The following is a 23280-nucleotide window of genomic DNA, read 5'->3' on the forward strand; positions in this document are numbered from 1 at the left end:
CTGTGGTTTTGGTTCTCCCCCATATGCTCGCGATGGTTTTGGTTCTCCCCCATATGCTCGCGATGGTTTTGGTTCTCCCCCATATGCTTGTGATGGTTTTGGTTCTCCCCCATACGCTTGTGTTGGTTTTGATTTTCCCTCATCCGCTTGCAATGGTTCTGATTCATCTGTAACAGTAGCAGACAGAAACACTAAAATCAATTCAGTTGATTTTCATCTTTTAAGTTTCTTATTTTCTGATTATAAACATCAGCTCATATTCTCATAAATGAATTTCTGTTTATTAACTCAATCTTTCAGATTCTCTATCAGTATATAAATATAAACACAACTATAACATCTAGATGATGAATTTTAGGAATCTCCTAACAGAGAAAACAACTAATGGATAAATTACTTTAATAAAATATCAGCTGTTCAATATTGATAGTAATTTACTAAATATTCAGTCAGTGTTTAACTGTTTATATAAGATACCGTATCAGTGATGTAGTTGTTAACTATAAAACCAACCAAATATCTGAAATGAAGGATACACAAAGTTCACATGTGTTGTCAGAGTTTCTGTTCACGAGCGTGAAGCCTGCCTTTCACAGGAATGAAACACTTGCTTAGCGTCAGTGCACACACACCAGCGGGCACACTGGCACGGAGCAGAGCGAGACCTTCAGCCTATGTGCCTGCACTGTAAAAAAAATCCGTAGTTTTTACGGTGAAATACCGGCAGCTGTGGTTACCAGAACAATTCTGTAAAAAATACAACTTAAAACCGTAAAAACAACAACACCACAGTTGTATGCATAACAGCGAACTTTTGTAAATTTTACAAATCTTACCTGTATACAGAATTTCTTTGATTTATTAACTGTTTAGAAACTCTTCTTTATTAATGGTAAAATGCAGATGTGATTGCCAGAAAACCGCCTTAAAAATATATGAACATGTAAACAACTTTTTGTATTTCATTAATTAATATATTTTTATTCATATTTTAATATATGCAGAAAACCACTATAATCCAGGTGATGGAAAAGACAGCTGCACAAAGAAACAAAGTTTGTTGTGAAATTATTACAAATTGTTTTCTAATTATTTGCCAACAACTTGAAAAGAGACAGTGCACATACACAAAGATTGTATCATACAAACAAATACAAAACAACATCAGGGTAAGTTTTCAATGGCTCAGTGTCTACATGAGTCCATTTTACAGAGTTAAAAAGTGACACTTAAATAATGACATGATGAATGAACATTAATGATGAAATAGAAAGCAGTCAAAACACAAGTACAACTGAACTACAGGCAAAATGAGACAAGATCTCCCCATAGGAGAATTAAACACAAATACAATTAACATCTACACTTATTACAAACCAGTTTGACTTATTTCTGTCATACAATTACATAATCTCTTATTGAGAATTAACAGAGGGTTAGATGATGATTTATCAAAAATGTTGTGTTTTAAGTCACCATTACGGTGATCAGTGGTTGTTTTAGTTGGGGTCTTGAGCCTCAATGGTTACTTACTTCCTTCTTCTTTTTGTCAATTGTGTTAGTGGGATACACAGAGCACTTATTGATGATGAAAGGGGTTGTAAAAACAAGTCTTGAACATTTCTTTATTGTTAAGTGGTTTGATTTATCCACATGAAAGTTGTGATTGACTGGTAGTTATAGTAAGAGAGAAATTGGTTTAATGTCTGGTGTTTGTAGGTTCTGCAAATATATCTGTTGGGCTAGAAAAAGTTTTGTAAAGTAATGGTTTTGGGACTGGTTAAAAAGGTTTTTTGACACTTCATATTCATATCAAGATTCAACCTACAAAGCTCAATAGTGGTGACCATCAAAAAACTAATTCAAATTAAGTGCAATGCATGCCAGATAAGTTTGTACTATGGTAATACCCAGCATGCATTGCGGCATGCAGCTTTCATGTTTTGGGTCACCGTTGTTGTGATTTGTATGCTGATTCTTGATGTCTAGACTAACTTTGTTTAGTCACAGAATCGTCTGACATTATTTTTACTGTTTATAAGTCTAATTATTTAAATCCATTGGCACTCTGTAACATCATCCCACAAGAAAACATTTGTATGGGGAAGAGAAAAAACTTAATGTTCACATTTAGAGTTTTTTTTAGAACACCTGCTTGGTAAACTTTAGGATGACTAGACCATCATTAAAATTCTACCAACATCACTTGATTTCATTTATTTCAGCTTCTTAGATCATAGCTTATGTGTATTGACACATTATTTTAACAGTCAGAGAAAGCTTAACCGAAACACCTACGAGCCAACTGCCCCATTTAAGGAAACAATGATCTCCATAATGGTGACTTCAAACAAACCAAATAAAGTCAAACTGGTTTGTATTAAGTGTGGATGTTAATGGTGTTTGTGTTTAATTCTCATCTGGTGAGATCTTGAGCGATTGAATGTGTTTATATGTTATATTTATACAGTTAATGTTCATCTAAGATTTGGTCTGTAGTTCAGTTGTACTTGTGTTTTGACTGCTCTCTATTTCATCATGTCATTATTTAAGTGTCACTTTTTAACTTTGTAAAATGGACTCATGTAGACACTGAGCCATTGAAAACTTACCCTGATGTTGTTTTGTATTTGTTTGTATGATACAATCTTTGTGTATGTTCACTGTCTATTTTCAAGTTGTTGGCAGATAATTAGAAAACAATTTGTAATAATTTCACAACAAACTTTGTTTCTTTGTGCAGCTGTCTTTTCCATCACTTAGATTAAAATGAATAAAATTATATTAGGTAATGAAATACAAAAAGTTGTTTACATGTTCATAATTTTTAAGGTGGTTGTCTGGCAATCTCATCTGCATTTTACCATTAAAAAATAAGAGTTTCTAAACAGTTAATAAAGAAATTCTGTATACAGGTAAGATTTGTAAAATTTACAAAAGTTCGCTGTAATGCATCCAATTGTGGTGGTGTTGTTTTTACGGTTTTACGTTGTATTTTTTACAGAAATGTTCTGGTAACCACAGCTGCCAGTATTTCACCGTAAAAACTACGGATTTTTTTTTTACAGTGTGGGCTCAGCCTCCACCCCATTTTAGACCCTGAGTATCATTAACTTACAGGAACATGTTTGCGCAGATTAAATATGGCCAGGGGTTTCTTTCATAAGAATTGAATTCAGGGTCTGCATCACTGGTGCCTGTCTTGTCCATCTCCATGGTTCTTGTAGCACGTTCCCACGCCCATCAATCAATCAGTATTCGTCACGCGCCTTTATCACCTTGCATTATTTTTTTTCACCAAGGGTATGATTTTAAATTGTAGCGAAATACAATACTTTAAACAAAACAGTAAAAGTAAAATTACAGATTTTAAAAACTACTTAAAGGGGCCACGGCATGAAAATTTAACTTTTAACGTTAATATGAGTTCCCCCAGCCGGCTTATATTCTCCAATTGGTTTAAAATGGTGATAGGTGTAAACAGAGCCCTGGGTATTCTCAGAGATGTATAGTAACGAAGTAGAACTACTTTACTACTGTACTTAAGTACTAAAAGACAGTATCTGTACTCTACTGAAGTATTATTTTTTTCTCCTACTTCCACTTTTACTTCAGTACATATTTTCGATGAGTTTAATACTTTTACTCCAATACATTTTTTATGTGCTGCATAGTTACTCGTTACACTCAAATGTTACTAATCATTCCAAACCCACATTATCACTGCCGGATCGGTGATACACATTAGAAACACACACAGATCGTGGTCTAAACCAATCGGAGAAAGTGAAGGGCGGACCGCTCCCTCCCTCTCACTCACAAATATGAGCTGGGGTTGTGGAGCGAAGAGAGAACCAAAGTGCGCAAGAGAGACCGAGAGAGAGAGAGAATGGGCGAGAAAGGGCGAGTGTGCGCGAAAGAAGGAAACCTAAATACATTGAAACACCTTTTACCTTTACCTATTACCATTATATCGACTAATATTTCATTAATTCTGAATTCTCTATCTCCATATCAGTTAAATTAATCTGAATTATCTGAAGATTCATGTCCTTGTACTCCTGCTACAGCCAAAGGAATTGTGAGTGTCCTTTAGCTTAAACATTTGAAATAATATAAACAATATTATATTCAAACTTTTGACTGTTTTCTTTAATAACTACATTACACAATACTTGTACTTTTACTTTCAGTACTTGAGTAGTATATTTAAAAAAAAAAACTAACAAACCCTTTGCCTTCCTCCACTGCACTTCTTCCACTGACCTCTTGCCCCAAGAAAAACTTCAAAGAGCTGATGCATTGTTTCAAAATAAAAGTGCTTTGGTTAGGGTAACCCAAATGACATAAATTTGGTGGACAAATATTTATTTGATATTATTCATAGTAATAGTGTATTTTTACCATTTCAGTGGTAAAAGTAAAAGGTAAATGTAAATTAGATTTGTTTTATAAAAACATGGTTTTAAATAATAAGTACACAGTTTAACTTCCATGTATGATCAAAGGGACAGGGCAATTTTCCGGACCAGACATTTAAAAAAAGTTTAAAAAAGGAAAAAAAAGAAAATTACATACATAAACTCTCTCATCATGTTAAGGACCGTCTATATTTATTAAATATATATCATTATAGGATTATTGGGTCAAATTAAATGATCAAGGGGTCTGCAAAAGCAAGGGACAAGCATTTCCACCTTTTTTGTAGAATGACCCATATAGTTTGTACAGGGCTACCAACTTTTGAGTTCAGCTAGGAGTGAGATTTACCAGGGGACAGGGTGCATAAAGTGCTGGCATCTTGGGGTCGTTACTCAGTTTTTATCAATATTATTATTTACTAATTGATAATTAATTTGTTAATTGTTACCCCCCCTTTTGAGTGTGGGGGGAGTTGATGTGCACATTCAAATTAATATAACTCTGGCATTTTTTGCTCTAATCTTGGTCTTGTTTTAAGGAAGACAATTTAAGGTTTTTACTGAAGTGTCTGGAGGTGAAAATGTTAAAGGGACACTTCACCCATTTGCATTAATCTTTGTATAGTTAGAACCCCAGTCATGTTTTTAAATGGTCATGCATCATTTCCTCAGTTGCCGCTGAGAGAGGAGAAATACAGATTTCAGTGTTGCACTTCCTTCTTTCAATGATGTAAAAATCATCATTTTGCATCATTGAAAGAAGGAAGTGCAATGTCTTTGTTGAGGGAGTGAGACTACAAACACCCCTTTTCTCTGTCAAATAGACACCAAATTCTATATGTATGTTACATTTCACTACAAATATGACACACTTTCAATTAGGGTTGTCACTTTTGAGAAAAATCAAATTCGAACGGATTTCGAATATCATGCAATGTATCCGAATATATTCGAATATCTAGCAACCCCCCCCCCCCCCCCCCGTGCGCAAAAAAAAAACCACCGTAATGGAGATTCAATCACAAAATTATTAACAGTGACAGTCATAAACAGGGTTGTCTGGATTACTCTTTTACTTAATGTTTGAAACAGCAGGTTATCAACTTATGAAAAACAAACTTATATATATAGAAAAAACGATTCAGAACAGTTACAAACAATAACGTGACAACTTAAATAGCAGCAGGAGTATATGCAGACCCAAACGGAATTCGCGCCCGCAGATTTCGGCAGAAAACTCCGCGGAATTCGACGGATTTAATGCCCGTCATTGACAAGTGCATTATCTCTGCGCGTGCTGTTTGCTTGACCGTTTTTAATGATAGAGAGCACAAACCCTTCGATACTTGAGATGAAATTAAACTTTTAGATGAGTTAAGCAGATCTCACTTGACTCTGTCGTCTATGTGACGCTCGGCAGTCAACACATCATCATTTCAAATCCGTTTACAAGACGAATGCTGTTGTTGTTTAATATAAAGTTTACATTGCATTGTAAAAATGATGAAATTATCTTCATACATGCTAATTTCATAATGCGAACGTATTAACACGTATTTTTATTCTGCTATAATATTTAACACTATAAACAATATGCCATTTTATATACAAACTATAATTCTATCTTGACATGCACATTAGGTTCATTTTGGTCCCATTTGATTTCCTCTCGTTCGCACAGTTGCTGTCGTCGGTCTCACTCTCAGCCTACTTCCTATTAAGAGGTGTTACTGTAAAAAATGCGCCACACATGGCATTTTAAAAACCGGATGGTTTATTTATAGTTCGAATACGGATATTTTACGTCATGTTCGGATGAATATTCGAATATCGAATAAAAAGTGACAGCCCTACTTTCAATAAAGATTAATGTTTCTACGGGTGAAATGCTCCTTTCAACTGAAAAATTGTTATAGCAGCTTAAATGTATTTAAGTAAATAAAAAGAATGCCATAACATATTAATTTTATAAATAAAATGATAGAAATTTAAAAATTTCAGTGTTTCCCACAGGATTTTGAGAGACTTGTGGCGGTGATGACGTCACACTCTAATTAGCATATATGTGACGTCATCACGTGTTTGCGTTTGATCCGGTTTGATCGAGTGTTGGCACCTGAAATATGTTTCACTTCTACTCTTTGATCTGTCACGTTATATTGCATTTTAACACAACTGATTGCTATTATTTACATATTATCAGTTCTGTTGTCAGACATAAAATGAGCAGACTATAGCCCTATTCGGATGGGATTAGTTTTACGGTTGTAGATGGCGTAATGTAATTTTACCACAGGACGTCTGTAATATTGATGGTCAATTCGGACGGGATTAGAAATCTCAGTTAAACATTCAGAAGTGGGAGGGGTAACTCGATTGTGCAGCAGGTCACCTCTCTCGTCCTCATGTGCACGTTGCTTCTTGATATCAACATGACACAGACGAGAAAAACTCGAAACACTGTGTTTAATTTCAGTTTGGGGAGAACGTCGGTTTCAGGAACAGTTCTGTGCCTCTGAGAAGTGAATTTGACTTTTTAAAGTTTGTGTCGTGTTATTCAGGAACTGACTTGCCACTGACTTGTTTTTTTCGCCTAGAATACAAGTTTAAGCGCTTTTATATTTGAAAGAAACCCGCAAAATAACAGGAAATTACGAAACGTACGTGTATGTATACAGCTGGTATATAAATCACCATACATTTACATTGAAGTCTTACTGCTGTTGCTCTTCTCATCAATGTCTTGTTATGAGACCCTTTTTATTTAAATGCGAGTTTTATTGTCGCGTATAGCGCAGACAATTGGGTGCAAATTCAGAAATATGAGAGAATACACAGTAACTGTTACACAAAGTTACTTCAAAACACGTGCGCAGGCATATCGCATTATAGAGAGGGAGAGAACAGGTGTGTGTGTGTGTGTGTGGGAAACACTAATGCTAACCTTTCGTCAAGTCATCGCCGTCTTCTCTGTCAGTAAAATCTGTGACTGTTGACGTTTACGCGAAAAAGGAGGAACGGACATTGAAACACCGCCACCTTTTCACGCTCATGTGTGAGAGAGAGCAGTGTTCGAATTATGTCAAAGCTTATGGGGGGTCCCCTAGCTAAGCCCCACCCCCCGGCCAAGCTCCACCCCCCTTATTATAGGGTCGCTGTGATTTCACAACGTAAGATGTGATCGTCCTTGATCAACAATCATCTGATCCTGGTTTTAATCAAAGAAACCCCAAATTACCCTTAACCAGTGGCGTCAGTTTGTGTTGAAAAGTGGTGGGGACAAAAGATCAGATGAAAAAACATTACAGCAGGACGGGAAAAATATTGAATAACGGAGCATCAAAAATGGGCATAGTGTAGGCCGGTCAAAAACACAAAAATACTCAGCATAAAACCCTTAACAATGTCAACTGCGCATATTACAGTCCCTACAGCACCAGCTGAACCGAACAGTGCCAAAGCACCATACCGTAGAAAACAGCAGTGCATTAAGTCAATGATTACAATGAAATTCATTACATATGCAAAAGAAAACACACCATTAGCATACAACGCAACATATGTGACCCTGGACCACAAAACCAGTCATACAATGCAAAAAATTATTTTCAAGAAAAAATGTTCTTAGTATTTTTGTCTTGTTTTCATGAGCAAAATGACCTAAGAAAATAAGTCTAGTTTTAGACCAAAAAGATCAAATGTAAGTGATCTTGTGCATAAAACAAGCATGAAAATCTGCCAATAGTGAAAGCAAAAAAATCTTGAACATTTTTATATAACACTAAATTACCCCATTGGAAGATTTTCTTGCTTGTTTTATGCAAAAGATCACTTGAATTTGATATTTTTGGTCTAAAAACTAGACTTATTTTCTTGGGTTGTTTTGCTCATCAAGAAAAAGCATCTTAATTTAAGAATTTTTAGATATTTTACTGAAAACAAGACAAAAATACTAAGAATTTTTTTCTTGAAAATCTGACTTTCTTACTTAGTATTTTTGTCTTGTTTTCAGTAGAAATATCTAAAAATTCTTAAATCAAGATGTATTTTCTTGATGAGCAAAATGACCTAAGAAAATAAGTCTAGTTTTTAGACAAAACATATACAATTTAAGGGAATTTGTGCTTAAAACAAGCAAAAATATCTGCCAATGGGGTGAGAAAAATAAATTATGGGGCGGTTTCTCCGACAGGGATTAGACTAGTCCTAGACTAAAAAAATTTTAAGAGCTGTCCAAACTGAAAACAACTTGAACTGACATATCTTAAAATACATCAGTGCCCTTTGTTTTGCCTCAAAATGCACACAGGTAATGTTTTTAGTAAGGCATAAAACATATTTCCTAATTAAACTAAGGCCTAGGCCTGGATTAAGCTAATCCCTGTCCGGGAAACTGCCACTAAGTGTTTAAGAAAAAAGACATGTTATTTTTAGATTTTTTTCTCACTCCATCGGCAGATATTTTTGCTTGTTTTTATCACAAATTCACTTAAATTGTATATTTTTTGTCTAAAAACTATTTTCTTAGGTAATTTTGCTCATCAGAAAAATTTTGCTCATCTTGATTTAAGAATTTTTAGATATTTCTACTGAAAACCAGACAACAATACTAAGTAAGAAAGTCATTTTTGCATTGTAGGTCGCACATGTATTGCTTGATTTTTCAGAACATTTTAATCAATTGCTTTCAAAAAGTGGTGGGGACAAAATCAGCCATTTCAAAAAGTGGTGGGGACATGTCCCCAGCGTCCCCAGTGTAAATGACACCTATGCCCTTAACTCAAACTCTAAAAAAAGTTTACCCCTCAAATTAGTGTGAAACACTGGCAAGGGCAGAACTTTAAAACAGAAAAGGGGTGAAATAGGGTGGACTCATTCTTAAATTACATAATTTTACTATATAGTAGTGGTAAAATGAATGATTACATTGCGTTTTTTGAGTCATAGATTGAATCATTTTCGGATCAGCAAAACTTATGAGCATATAAAAATAGAAAAGAACAAAGTTAAAGCAAGATCTAACAGTAGTATTTAGGTACATAAATAGAATCAAATGAATAATAACACTGTCTTCTTCACTGTATAAATTACATATAATTAATCTTTTTAAAGATACATAATTTTAAAGATAGTTATCATGCCACCAGGTTGAAGGTTGCTGTCCCCAGCACTCACAGCAGCCCCATTCGCGTAATTTGCGGGTGGTATACGTCCCCACCGCTTTATGACCAAGTTGATTGTGCCCCAACTTCCGACCACGAAGTAATTCTTGCGTTCATAATCATAATTAGGGTCCATATTCATTTAAAACGCATGGACAACGCATGACGCGCCGCCGCCTTCTGCTTTTCAAAGCGGTCGCCTGTGAACACGAGTTTTGTTTTAGACGCGTCTATTTGAGCACTTGCTGCACGTTTAGATTTAAAATAAACTTGAGCGCAACTTGATACCTTGATAACAGGTAAATGTAAAAAAAAGGTAAAAATCTACCGGTAAGTTATAAATGTAACAATGATTAATCTATTAGTAGTTATTCTTCATCTATTTCATGCAAACGCTAGGGGAAAAAATATAGGGGAAAACATTTGTTCCTTTTCAGCAGTTGATAACTTGATAAAAGGTAAATGTCGTATTTTTTATATCTACCGGTAAGTTATATATGTAACAATGATTAATCTATTAATAGTTATTCTTCATCTATTTCATGCAAAACTCTAGGGGAAAAAATATAGGGGAAAACATTTGATCCTTTTCAGCAGTTTTTGAATAAGTTTAATTGAATAATATTAAAATACCTTATGGTAGGGCTGCATGATTATGGCAAAATCATAGCTGTTTTTAGACTATTTGCATTGAATTGGAAACGATATTTTTGGAAAATATATTAATTGCAAGGCTGCAAAGAATAGTGCACTGAGGATTTAATTATATTATTTTAATATAGTCAGTGGTGAACTAAAGTGGGCCGGTCTAAGACATGAAACCCCAGGGCTGAAAATGAGTCCCACTTCGGCCCTGCATGTTACATTTTTCCAAGGTTTAAAAAAACACATGCAAAAGATACTTTCTACAAATAATTATTTATTTCTGAAAGATGCGTAGTTGAGTGATAGGCTAAGTATTAAAGAGACTATCATTTATTATCATTTAAGCGTGATTTCTTCTGCTTTCCTAATAAAATATTTTGTGTGACTGGGTTGACCAGCCGTCAGTCTGAGTGGATAGCTTTGCCACTGTTATGAAATAATTGTTTGAGAAGATTTTTTAAAAAACCCTTAAACCTAAAGATTACTAAAGATTCTCACCGCAACTGAGGTAAAAAAATACTCCACATGCAGATAGAGACACTCGTCTGTCAATTCCTCCAGAAAACAGCATGAGGCGCACTTGCGAGTTTCTTTATTTCGGACAGAAGTCATTTGAATTATTTTATTGCGAAATTGGGACAAATAATGGACAGTATCGCTTTGTGACACGCAAAATGAGGATTTTAAATTTATGTAGTATTTTAATTTTAATAAAAACCAGGGGACCCCCCTAATTTATATTTGTGTGCTTTATGGGGGGTCCCTTAAGGCTTATAGGAGGTCCGGGACCCCCCCAGACCCCCTTCAATTCGAACACTGAGAGAGAGAGAGAGAGAGAGAGAGAGAGAGGCGCGCGCTGCATGCAACATAGAAAGGGAGAGCGCGCTGAGTGCTTGCAACAATGAATTAAGACGTTTTTAAACAGTAAAATATAAATGTAAATGGGGATCATGAAAAATCTATTTGTGGCGGCCAGCGCTGATTCTGTGGCGGTGCGCCACGAGTAAATCAACGTATGGGAAACACTGAATTTAAATATTTCACAAAATAAATAATGTAAACCCACTAATGAAGCCATAAGTATCAAGTAGTTTTAAGTTAATTTAAGACGTGCATCGGCTTAGCACCTGTGCTCGTAAGCCATAATGCGTATGTGAAACAAACACGCCGTGCAACAAACTTGCACTATGTCAGTCTTTTCCCAAAATGGTGATGATAAATGAAAACTACACTCTTAAGAGTTATTATATATAGTTTTTCATGATTAGATAATAAATTTGAGAATTCAGCTTCAGTTTACCTTTGAATCCACCTTTATCATCACCATCAGATGTACTCAAGATATTGTTTGCAGGATTGATTTCAGTTTCTCCAGATCTCCCCTCTATCTTCTCATCTCTCTGTATGTCAGTAACCTTAGTCTTCAGATCGACAGATTTTCCCTTATCCACTTCAAATGTTTTTATTTTATCTGTACCAGCAGCAGACAGAAACACAGAAAGACAGAAATGAAATCAATTCAGGTGATTTTCATCTATTAAAGAGTAACTAAACCCTAAACCAACTTTTTTTAGTTAATGATCTGTAAGAATGATGCTTTATTAGTGCTGTTCATTGATTTTAGTAAGTTTTTTGACATTTGGATATAAAGTGTTTCAATACTACAATATATGGTGTAAAAACGTCTGAGTGCTGCCCTCTTCAGGTTGAACGGTGGCTACTGCAGTTGAATTTTCCTATTGGATGTTGGGTCCAAGAAATAACTCGTGACGTAAGCAGGTTCAAGCTCACCACGCCCTTGTTATGATCTCACCACACACTTAGTTCGTCACCTTTATCTCCGTTGGGATCTGCCCACTTTCTTGCATTTTTCAAATATTGCAGTGGGTGGAGTCAGGCTCTGACCAGGGGTTTAGTTACTCTTTAAGTGCCTAATTTACTGATTATAAACATCAGCTCATATTCTCATGAATGAATTTCTGTTTATTAACTCGTTTCAGATTCTCTATCAGTATATAAATATAAACACAACTATAACATCTAGATGATGAATAGGGGTGGCACGGTCCACAAAACCCTCGGTTCGGTTCGTATCACGGTTCTATGGTCACGGTTCACGGTTCAGTACGGTTCTTGTTGTTATTTTTTCATTACATTTTTAACACTCCAGAAATGTTTTATCTTATTAATTATCCATAATTTAGGATACAGTATTAAAAAAAAAAAGTTATATCATGTAATCATGCACAAACTGAATTTGACTAAGCACATTATTGGGACCATCCCTGAGGAAAGCCAGATGAGATTTTGATAGAGCAAGAGGGAAGACATTGATGATTTCAACATGCTTTTCATTTATTTGGCAAAAAAGAGAATGTGTATTCCCATCTACATGAACTTTATGTGCATTTTTTAGCACACAAAGATAACTTGCATTTATTAAAATGCCAACTTCAGTGTAGCTCTTAGATTTATCACTGAGAGGCTGCTTAAATACTGCAGAGAGTTTATGTGGACGAGAGAGAAACATAACCTTTGCACCTGTAATATTTAAATCTCTTTAAGTCTCTTTTGTCCACTTTTGACCACTTCTGTCCTGATTACTTTGAGGGGAAATTTCTGAAATAAGATCGCGCAACTTTCACACGCTAGCAAAATGAAACTACGCGGAAATCAGCCGCTTTAATTGTATCAATGAAAGGCTAAAAATAGCGCTGAATACGAAAAGACGTTAAACTTTCAGTACCTCAGATTAGACAAATGGTCGTAGAGAAGGCGATCTCCTGTGGCTGTTGGAGCACATTCAACCCATAGACTGCAGTTCAATCTATTGTTTTATTACCGCTGTCATCATAGGTAACATGAAATAAAAATATGTTTCCACACACCAAACTTATACGACGCTGGCGCACACTCTTAAAAAAAATCCGTAAAAAAACGGACAAAGTACTGTGTAAATCTGAAGGAATTTTCCGTATTTATGTTTTACAGGCGTTTATCCGTTTTTTAAAAAAAAACATGTTGCATTATGGGTGCAACAACTCCTGCTGCAATCTTTCACTTTTGCCTCTCTATCACCATCTCTGTTTGAAACCTAAAATTACAACTTGCTTGCAGAGTTCTTTTCTAACATGGATGATGTTTAACTTCTAAACAAATGCTGTCAGAACAAAATACAAGTGTTCAACTATTCCAGCATCCACACATGTGATTTAGTAGACAAATCTTCTTTCTGACATGACGTGTAAGTCAAATGGATATTTACCATAACATTTATCACATTAAATCTACAGTTTGTGTTTGTTTTAGATTCATTTGAAGTCACCACTATGGTGATTAGTGTTCCCTTTAGTTAGGCTTTTGTCCCTTGACCTTCCAAATCTGACTCTGCTCTTTTAACATTGCAATAATGTTTTTGCTTGTAGCAATTACAACTTGTTGGTTGTTTGAGTAAGGGGAAGTATCTATGATGTCATATAAGCTTGGTTGTTTTTATGTTATGTTGCTTGGCATTTAAATATGAAGTGATAAAATAAGAATAAAAAACTCTAGTGTATAAGAGTGACACACTATGCTGATCTAATAAGACACTGTATTGAATAACATTGAGGTAATGTATCAGTTGTTTATTTTGCTTCACAGAGACATCAACATTTTAGCTACAAATCTCAACAATGGTGAGAGTAAATGTTAAGAGAGTTTTCTACAATCCTAGTACCCAGCATGCATTGCGGCATAAAGCTTTGTTGTTGATTGTCACCATTGTTGCGTTTCATAGGCAGATTGAAGTGTCCCTAAAGCCTACGGACAATGTTCTGTAAATTTACGGAAAGTGTTCTATAAATCTACAGAATGTTCTGTTTTTGAATAAACGGAAATGTCTGTGAAATAACGGAAAACGTACCGGTAATTTTCTGCAAGGACATTATCCGTTTTTTTACGGATTATTTATTTAGCGTGCATCCTCCAACTGCGGGCAGACTTCCTTTTCTCTCCCACTTGCCATTTCTACACGTAACATAACCCGCAGTACTTATACTCCAAACCAGTCACCTCTTCTTTCGCGCGAAAGGGAAACACGCTATCTGAGGTCACATAAAGGGCATGAGACTACATTGCGCATGCCATGAACCGTTGAACCGTGCGGTACACACGCGCTCCGAACCGAGACAAGCGAACCGAACGGTTCGGATTTTTTTCATGGACCGTGCCACCCCTAATGATGAATTTTATGAATCTCCTAACAGTGAAAATTCATCTAATGGGTAAATTACTTTATTAAAATACCAGTTGGTCAATATTAATGGTAGTAATTCACTATAATATTCAGTCAGTGTTTAACTGTTATAAGATATCAGTGATGTAGTTGTCAATAATAAAACCAACAATTGAAAAACCAGCATAACCTGTCTTAGATTATAGGCCTGTTGCACTCACTTCTGTTGTCATGAAAATCTTTGAACGGCTAGTCTGTAGGTAGCTGTCACACATCACGCTAGACCCTCACAAATTTGCCTACAGGGCAAATAGGGGAGTGGATGATGCCGTCTCACTTTGCACACATTTCATTTTACAACATCTTGATACTAAGTCCACCTATGCCTGTGTACTGTTCATTGATTTTAGCTCAGCTTTCAACACCATCCTGCCTGTCAAACGGTACAATTCTCTCCTGCCATGGTGGCTAATCCCTCACTCTGTCAGTGGTTACCCAACTTCCTGTCTTGTAGGACACAATATGTTAAAATCCAGAACAATGCGTCATCACGCAGGGTTCTGAACACTGGTGCCCCACAAGGGTGTCTTGTCAACTCTGTTATTTTTTTTACACCAACAATTGTACATGAAATTCTGCATTTGTCAAACTGCAAAGTTTGCAGACGACACCAATGTTATAAGCCTCATACGCGACTGTGAGGAATCTTCCTATCGGAGTAAAGTTCCTATCAGAGTGAGGTTGAACAGCTGGTGCAGTGGTGTGTAGACAATAATCTAATCCTCAATACAACCTAATAAAAGAAGCAGTGAGAGAAAGAACAGTAGTATCACATGTAAGACACCATGCTTTAGGAACAGTACCTTTCTACAAGCTATTCGCCACCTGAACATGCACTAAGCACTTTATGGTTTTACTTCATAACCTGGTCTACCTAACTTGCACTTATTTCACAACTGAACTTACTGCTGCATTGTCTATAACCATGCACGTTTCTAGGCATGTTTAATGTTGTTATTTCCTGTTATTTATTTCTTTTTTGTGCCTTTTTGTCTTTTTGTTTTGTTATATTGTGTTCTCATGGTTCTGTGAAACATGTGAGCATTCCAAAGCACATTCCTGTCAACTGTATTATTATATTGACTTGAACAAATATCTGAAATGAAGGATGAACAGAGTTTACGTGTGTTGTCACAGTTTTTGTTCAAACAGTTTTAAATTTGAATTATAAAAGTTGTTTTATCTGCAGTTAAAATCAGGTGTAATCAGAAGATAATTCAGAGTTAAGCACAGTTTGAAAATCTCCACTGTAAGTTAACAGTCATAAATCCCTCTTACATCTACAGTATACTGTACAAATGTTAATTTAATCATTTTAACACTAAATTATTTGAGTTTCTCACCTTTGACAGACACTTTCTTGTATGATGTTTTTCCTCCTGGTTCTGATTCTCCCCCATCCGCTTGCTGTGGTTCTGATTCTCCCCCATATGCTCGCGATGGTTTTGGTTCTCCCCCATACGCTTGTGATGGTTTTGGTTCTCCCCCATACGCTTGTGTTGGTTTTGATTTTCCCTCATCCGCTTGCAATGGTTTTGATTCATCTGTAACAGCAGCAGACAGAAACACTAAAATCAATTCAGTTGATTTTCATCTTTTAAGTTTCTTATTTTCTGATTATAAACATCAGCTCATATTCTCATAAATGAATTTCTGTTTACTAACTCAATCTTTCAGATTCTCTATCAGTATATAAATATAAACACAACTATAACATCTAGATGATGAATTTTAGGAATCTCCTAACAGAGAAAACAACTAATGGATAAATTACTTTAATAAAATATCAGCTGTTCAATATTGATAGTAATTTACTAAATATTCAGTCAGTGTTTAACTGTTTATATAAGATACCGTATCAGTGATGTAGTTGTTAACTATAAAACCAACCAAATATCTGAAATGAAGGATACACAAAGTTCACATGTGTTGTCAGAGTTTCTGTTCACGAGCGTGAAGCCTGCCTTTCACAGGAATGAAACACTTGCTTAGCGTCAGTGCACACACACCAGCGGGCACACTGGCACGGAGCAGAGCGAGACCTTCAGCCTATGTGCCTGGGCTCAGCCTCCACCCCATTTTAGACCCTAAGTATCATTAACTTACAGGAACATGTTTGCGCAGATTAAATATGGCCAGGGGTTTCTTTCATAAGAATTGAATTCAGGGTCTGCATCACTGGTGCCTGTCTTGTCCATCTCCATGGTTCTTGTAGCACGTTCCCACGCCCATCAATCAATCAGTATTCGTCATGCGCCTTTATCACCTTGCATTATTTTTTTTCACCAAGGGTATGATTTTAAATTGTAGCGAAATACAATACTTTAAACAAAACAGTAAAAGTAAAATTACAGATTTTAAAAACTACTTAAAGGGGCCACGGCATGAAAATTTAACTTTTAACGTTAATATGAGTTCCCCCAGCCGGCTTATATTCTCCAATTGGTTTAAAATGGTGATAGGTGTAAACAGAGCCCTGGGTATTCTCAGAGATGTATAGTAACGAAGTAGAACTACTTTACTACTGTACTTAAGTACTAAAAGACAGTATCTGTACTCTACTGAAGTATTATTTTTTTCTCCTACTTCCACTTTTACTTCAGTACATATTTTCGATGAGTTTAATACTTTTACTCCAATACATTTTTTATGTGCTGCATAGTTACTCGTTACACTCAAATGTTACTAATCATTCCAAACCCACATTATCACTGCCGGATCGGTGATACACATTAGAAACACACACAGATCGTGGTCTAAACCAATCGGAGAAAGTGAAGGGCGGACCGCTCCCTCCCTCTCACTCACAAATATGAGCTGGGGTTGTGGAGCGAAGAGAGAACCAAAGTGCGCAAGAGAGACCGAGAGAGAGAGAGAGAATGGGCGAGAAAGGGCGAGTGTGCGCGAAAGAAGGAAACCTAAATACATTGAAACACCTTTTACCTTTACCTATTACCATTATATCGACTAATATTTCATTAATTCTGAATTCTCTATCTCCATATCAGTTAAATTAATCTGAATTATCTGAAGATTCATGTCCTTGTACTCCTGCTACAGCCAAAGGAATTGTGAGTGTCCTTTAGCTTAAACATTTGAAATAATATAAACAATATTATATTCAAACTTTTGACTGTTTTCTTTAATAACTACATTACACAATACTTGTACTTTTACTTTCAGTACTTGAGTAGTATATTTAAAAAAAAAAACTAACAAACCCTTTGCCTTCCTCCACTGCACTTCTTCCACTGACCTCTTGCCCCAAGAAAAACTTCAAAGAGCTGATGCATTGTTTCAAAATAAAAGTGCTTTGGTTAGGGTAACCCAAATGACATAAATTTGGTGGACAAATATTTATTTGATATTATTCATAGTAATAGTGTATTTTTACCATTTCAGTGGTAAAGGTAAAAGGTAAATGTAAATTAGATTTGTTTTATAAAAACATGGTTTTAAATAATAAGTACACAGTTTAACTTCCATGTATGATCAAAGGGACAGGGCAATTTTCCGGACCAGACATTTAAAAAAAGTTTAAAAAAGGAAAAAAAAGAAAATTACATACATAAACTCTCTCATCATGTTAAGGACCGTCTATATTTATTAAATATATATCATTATAGGATTATTGGGTCAAATTAAATGATTAAGGGGTCTGCAAAAGCAAGGGACAAGCATTTCCACCTTTTTTGTAGAATGACCCATATAGTTTGTACAGGGCTACCAACTTTTGAGTTCAGCTAGGAGTGAGATTTACCAGGGGACAGGGTGCATAAAGTGCTGGCATCTTGGGGTCGTTAATAAATACAAAAATGCAGTCTGCACACTGAAAAATACTGCTCCATACAAAAGTTTATTTAATTAATTAAAAAACAACGTTTCGACCCTCAGGTCTTCATCAGGCACAATCTCAATAAGTGAGGAACACCTTTAAGTACATAACAGGTGCTCACCTTAATTAGACTTCCTCACTTAGAAGTCATGTGACAGAAACAAATCATGTGACAGAGACAAATCATATGACAAACACTCAAAATACACCATCATATAACTTGAACTCAAAATACACCATCATATAACTTGAAAAGAAAAAGACAAACATTTAAAAATTATTATAGAAATGGCTTGATATCAAAATCCTCATTCAACCCTAATGGTGACAAAGTATTTAGAGAATAAATCCAAAAACATTCTCTCTGTAATAATTTCTTCTCATAGTCTCCACCTCTTGATGGTTTAGTTACCTTTTCTATGCCGATGTACTTTAACACACTGACATTATGACCCATTTGCCTAAAATGAGACGCAATGGGACTACGCATATCACCGGTCCTAATGTTACTGCGATGTTCACAAATACGAATACGTAATTGTCTGGATGTATTACTGGATGAGATTCACAAAATTATTAACAGTGACAGTCATAAACAGGGTTGTCTGGATTACTCTTTTACTTAATGTTTGAAACAGCAGGTTATCAACTTATGAATAACAAACTTATATATATATATAGAAAAAACGATTCAGAACAGTTACAAACAATAACGTGACAACTTAAATAGCAGCAGGAGTATATGCAGACCCAAACGGAATTCGCGCCCGCAGATTTCGGCAGAAAACTCCGCGGAATTCGACGGATTTAATGCCCGTCATTGACAAGCACACATATCCCGCGCTTGAGCGTGTTTGTGAGAAGAAATCTCATTGACAACAAGCACACATACAGCCTATAACCCGCGCGTTTGTGAGCCGTCATTGACAAGTGCATTATCTCTGCGCGTGCTGTTTGCTTGACCGTTTTTAATGATAGAGAGCACAAACCCTTCGATACTTGAGATGAAATTAAAATTTTAGATGAGTTAAGCAGATCTCACTTGACTCTGTCGTCTATGTGACGCTCGGCAGTCAACACATCATCATTTCAAATCCGTTTACAAGACGAATGCTGTTGTTTTTTAATATAAAGTTTACATTGCATTGTAAAAATGATGAAATTATCTTCATACATGCTAATTTCATAATGCGAACGTATTAACACGTATTTTTATTCTGCTATAATATTTAACACTATAAACAATATGCCATTTTATATACAAACTATAATTCTATCTTGACATGCACATTAGGTTCATTTTGGTCCCATTTGATTTCCTCTCGTTCGCACAGTTGCTGTCGTCGGTCTCACTCTCAGCCTACTTCCTATTAAGAGGTGTTACTGTAAAAAATGCGCCACACATGGCATTTTAAAAACCGGATGGTTTATTTATAGTTCGAATACGGATATTTTACGTCATGTTCGGATGAATATTCGAATATCGAATAAAAAGTGACAGCCCTACTTTCAATAAAGATTAATGTTTCTACGGGTGAAATGCTCCTTTCAACTGAAAAATTGTTATAGCAGCTTAAATGTATTTAAGTAAATAAAAAGAATGCCATAACATATTAATTTTATAAATAAAATGATAGAAATTTAAAAATTTAAATATTTCACAAAATAAATAATGTAAACCCACTAATGAAGCCATAAGTATCAAGTAGTTTTAAGTTAATTTAAGACGTGCATCGGCTTAGCACCTGTGCTCGTAAGCCATAATGCGTCTGTGAAACAAACACATCGTGCAACAAACTTGCACTATGTCAGTCTTTTCCCAAAATGGTGATGATAAATGAAAACTACACTCTTAAGAGTTATTATATATAGTTTTTCATGATTAGATAATAAATTTGAGAATTCAGCTTCAGTTTACCTTTGAATCCACCTTTATCATCACCATCAGATGTACTCAAGATATTGTTTGCAGGATTGATTTCAGTTTCTCCAGATCTCCCCTCTATCTTCTCATCTCTCTGTATGTCAGTAACCTTAGTCTTCAGATCGACAGATTTTCCCTTATCCACTTCAAATGTTTTTATTTTATCTGTACCAGCAGCAGACAGAAACACAGAAAGACAGAAATGAAATCAATTCAGGTGATTTTCATCTATTAAAGAGTAACTAAACCCTAAACCAACTTTTTTTAGTTAATGATCTGTAAGAATGATGCTTTATTAGTGCTGTTCATTGATTTTGGTAAGTTTTTTGACATTTGGATATAAAGTGTTTCAATACTACAATATATGGTGTTAAAACGTCTGAGTGCTGCCCTCTTCAGGTTGAACGGTGGCTACTGCAGTTGAATTTTCCTATTGGATGTTGGGTCCAAGAAATAACTCGTGACGTAAGCAGGTTCAAGCTCACCACGCCCTTGTTATGATCTCACCACACACTTAGTTCGTCACCTCTATCTCCGTTGGGATCTGCCCACTTTCTTGCATTTTTCAAATATTGCAGTGGGTGGAGTCAGGCTCTGACCAGGGGTTTAGTTACTCTTTAAGTGCCTAATTTACTGATTATAAACATCAGCTCATATTCTCATGAATGAATTTCTGTTTATTAACTCGTTTCAGATTCTCTATCAGTATATAAATATAAACACAACTATAACATCTAGATGATGAATTTTATGAATCTCCTAACAGTGAAAATTCATCTAATGGGTAAATTACTTTATTAAAATACCAGTTGGTCAATATTAATGGTAGTAATTCACTATAATATTCAGTCAGTGTTTAACTGTTATAAGATATCAGTGATGTAGTTGTCAATAATAAAACCAACAATTGAAAAACCAGCATAACCTGTCTTAGATTATAGGCCTGTTGCACTCACTTCTGTTGTCATGAAAATCTTTGAACACCTAGTCTGTAGGTAGCTGTCACACATCACGCTAGACCCTCACAAATTTGCCTACAGGGCAAATAGGGGAGTGGATGATGCCGTCTCACTTTGCACACATTTCATTTTACAACATCTTGATACTAAGTCCACCTATGCCTGTGTACTGTTCATTGATTTTAGCTCAGCTTTCAACACCATCCTGCCTGTCAAACGGTACAATTCTCTCCTGCCATGGTGGCTAATCCCTCACTCTGTCAGTGGTTACCCAACTTCCTGTCTTGTAGGACACAATATGTTAAAATCCAGAACAATGCGTCATCACCCAGGGTTCTGAACACTGGTGCCCCACAAGGGTGTCTTGTCACCTCTGTTATTTTTTTTACACCAACAATTGTACATGAAATTCTGCATTTGTCAAACTGCAAAGTTTGCAGACGACACCACTGTTATAAGCCTCATACGCGACTGTGAGGAATCTTCCTATCGGAGTAAAGTTCCTATCAGAGTGAGGTTGAACAGCTGGTGCAGTGGTGTGTAGACAATAATCTAATCCTCAATACAACCTAATAAAAAGAAGCAGTGAGAGAAAGAACAGTAGTATCACATGTAAGACACCATGCTTTAGGAACAGTACCTTTCTACAAGCTATTCGCCACCTGAACATGCACTAAGCACTTTATGGTTTTACTTCATAACCTGGTCTACCTAACTTGCACTTATTTCACAACTGAACTTACTGCTGCATTGTCTATAACCATGCACTTTTCTAGGCATGTTTAATGTTGTTATTTCCTGTTATTTATTTCTTTTTTGTGCCTTTTTGTCTTTTTGTTTTGTTATATTGTGTTCTCATGGTTCTGTGAAACATGTGAGCATTCCAAAGCACATTCCTGTCAACTGTATTATTATATTGACTTGAACAAATATCTGAAATGAAGGATGAACAGAGTTTACGTGTGTTGTCACAGTTTTTGTTCAAACAGTTTTAAATTTGAATTATAAAAGTTGTTTTATCTGCAGTTAAAATCAGGTGTAATCAGAAGATAATTCAGAGTTAAACACAGTTTGAAAATCTCCACTGTAAGTTAACAGTCATAAATCCCTCTTACATCTACAGTATACTGTACAAATGTTAATTTAATCATTTTAACACTAAATTATTTGAGTTTCTCACCTTTGACAGACACTTTCTTGTATGATGTTTTTCCTCCTGGGTCTGATTCTCCCCCATCCGCTTGCTGTGGTTTTGGTTCTCCCCCATACGCTTGCAATGGTTTTGGTTCTCCCCCATACGCTTGTGTTGGTTTTGATTTTCCCTCATCCGCTTGCAATGGTTTTGATTCATCTGTAACAGCAGCAGACAGAAACAGTAAAATCAATTCAGTTGATTTTCATCTTTTAAGTTTCTTATTTTCTGATTATAAACATCAGCTCATATTCTCATAAATGAATTTCTGTTTATTAACTCAATCTTTCAGATTCTCTATCAGTATATAAATATAAACACAACTATAACATCTAGATGATGAATTTTAGGAATCTCCTAACAGAGAAAACAACTAATGGATAAATTACTTTAATAAAATATCAGCTGTTCAATATTGATAGTAATTTACTAAATATTCAGTCAGTGTTTAACTGTTTATATAAGATACCGTATCAGTGATGTAGTTGTTAACTATAAAACCAACCAAATATCTGAAATGAAGGATACACAAAGTTCACATGTGTTGTCAGAGTTTCTGTTCACGAGCGTGAAGCCTGCCTTTCACAGGAATGAAACACTTGCTTAGCGTCAGTGCACACACACCAGCGGGCACACTGGCACGGAGCAGAGCGAGACCTTCAGCCTATGTGCCTGGGCTCAGCCTCCACCCCATTTTAGACCCTGAGTATCATTAACTTACAGGAACATGTTTGCGCAGATTAAATATGGCCAGGGGTTTCTTTCATAAGAATTGAATTCAGGGTCTGCATCACTGGTGCCTGTCTTGTCCATCTCCATGGTTCTTGTAGCACGTTCCCACGCCCATCAATCAATCAGTATTCGTC

General features: G+C 35.7%; 1 long non-coding RNA gene across 1 annotated transcript; it reads right to left on the bottom strand.

Annotated features, from left to right (window-relative positions):
* Nucleotides 1-77: 77 nt before the first annotated feature.
* On the bottom strand, nt 78-15899 carry LOC141281632 (uncharacterized). The gene is made up of 3 exons (XR_012336002.1): nt 15848-15899; nt 11529-11699; nt 78-167 (listed from the first exon to the last, which is right to left on the bottom strand). It is a non-coding gene; the product is annotated as an uncharacterized lncRNA (long non-coding RNA).
* Between the last annotated feature and the right edge of the window lie 7381 nt (nt 15900-23280).

The sequence above is a fragment of the Paramisgurnus dabryanus genome, chromosome 24 (assembly GCF_030506205.2).
Source record: "Paramisgurnus dabryanus chromosome 24, PD_genome_1.1, whole genome shotgun sequence".
NCBI lineage: Eukaryota > Metazoa > Chordata > Actinopteri > Cypriniformes > Cobitidae > Paramisgurnus > Paramisgurnus dabryanus.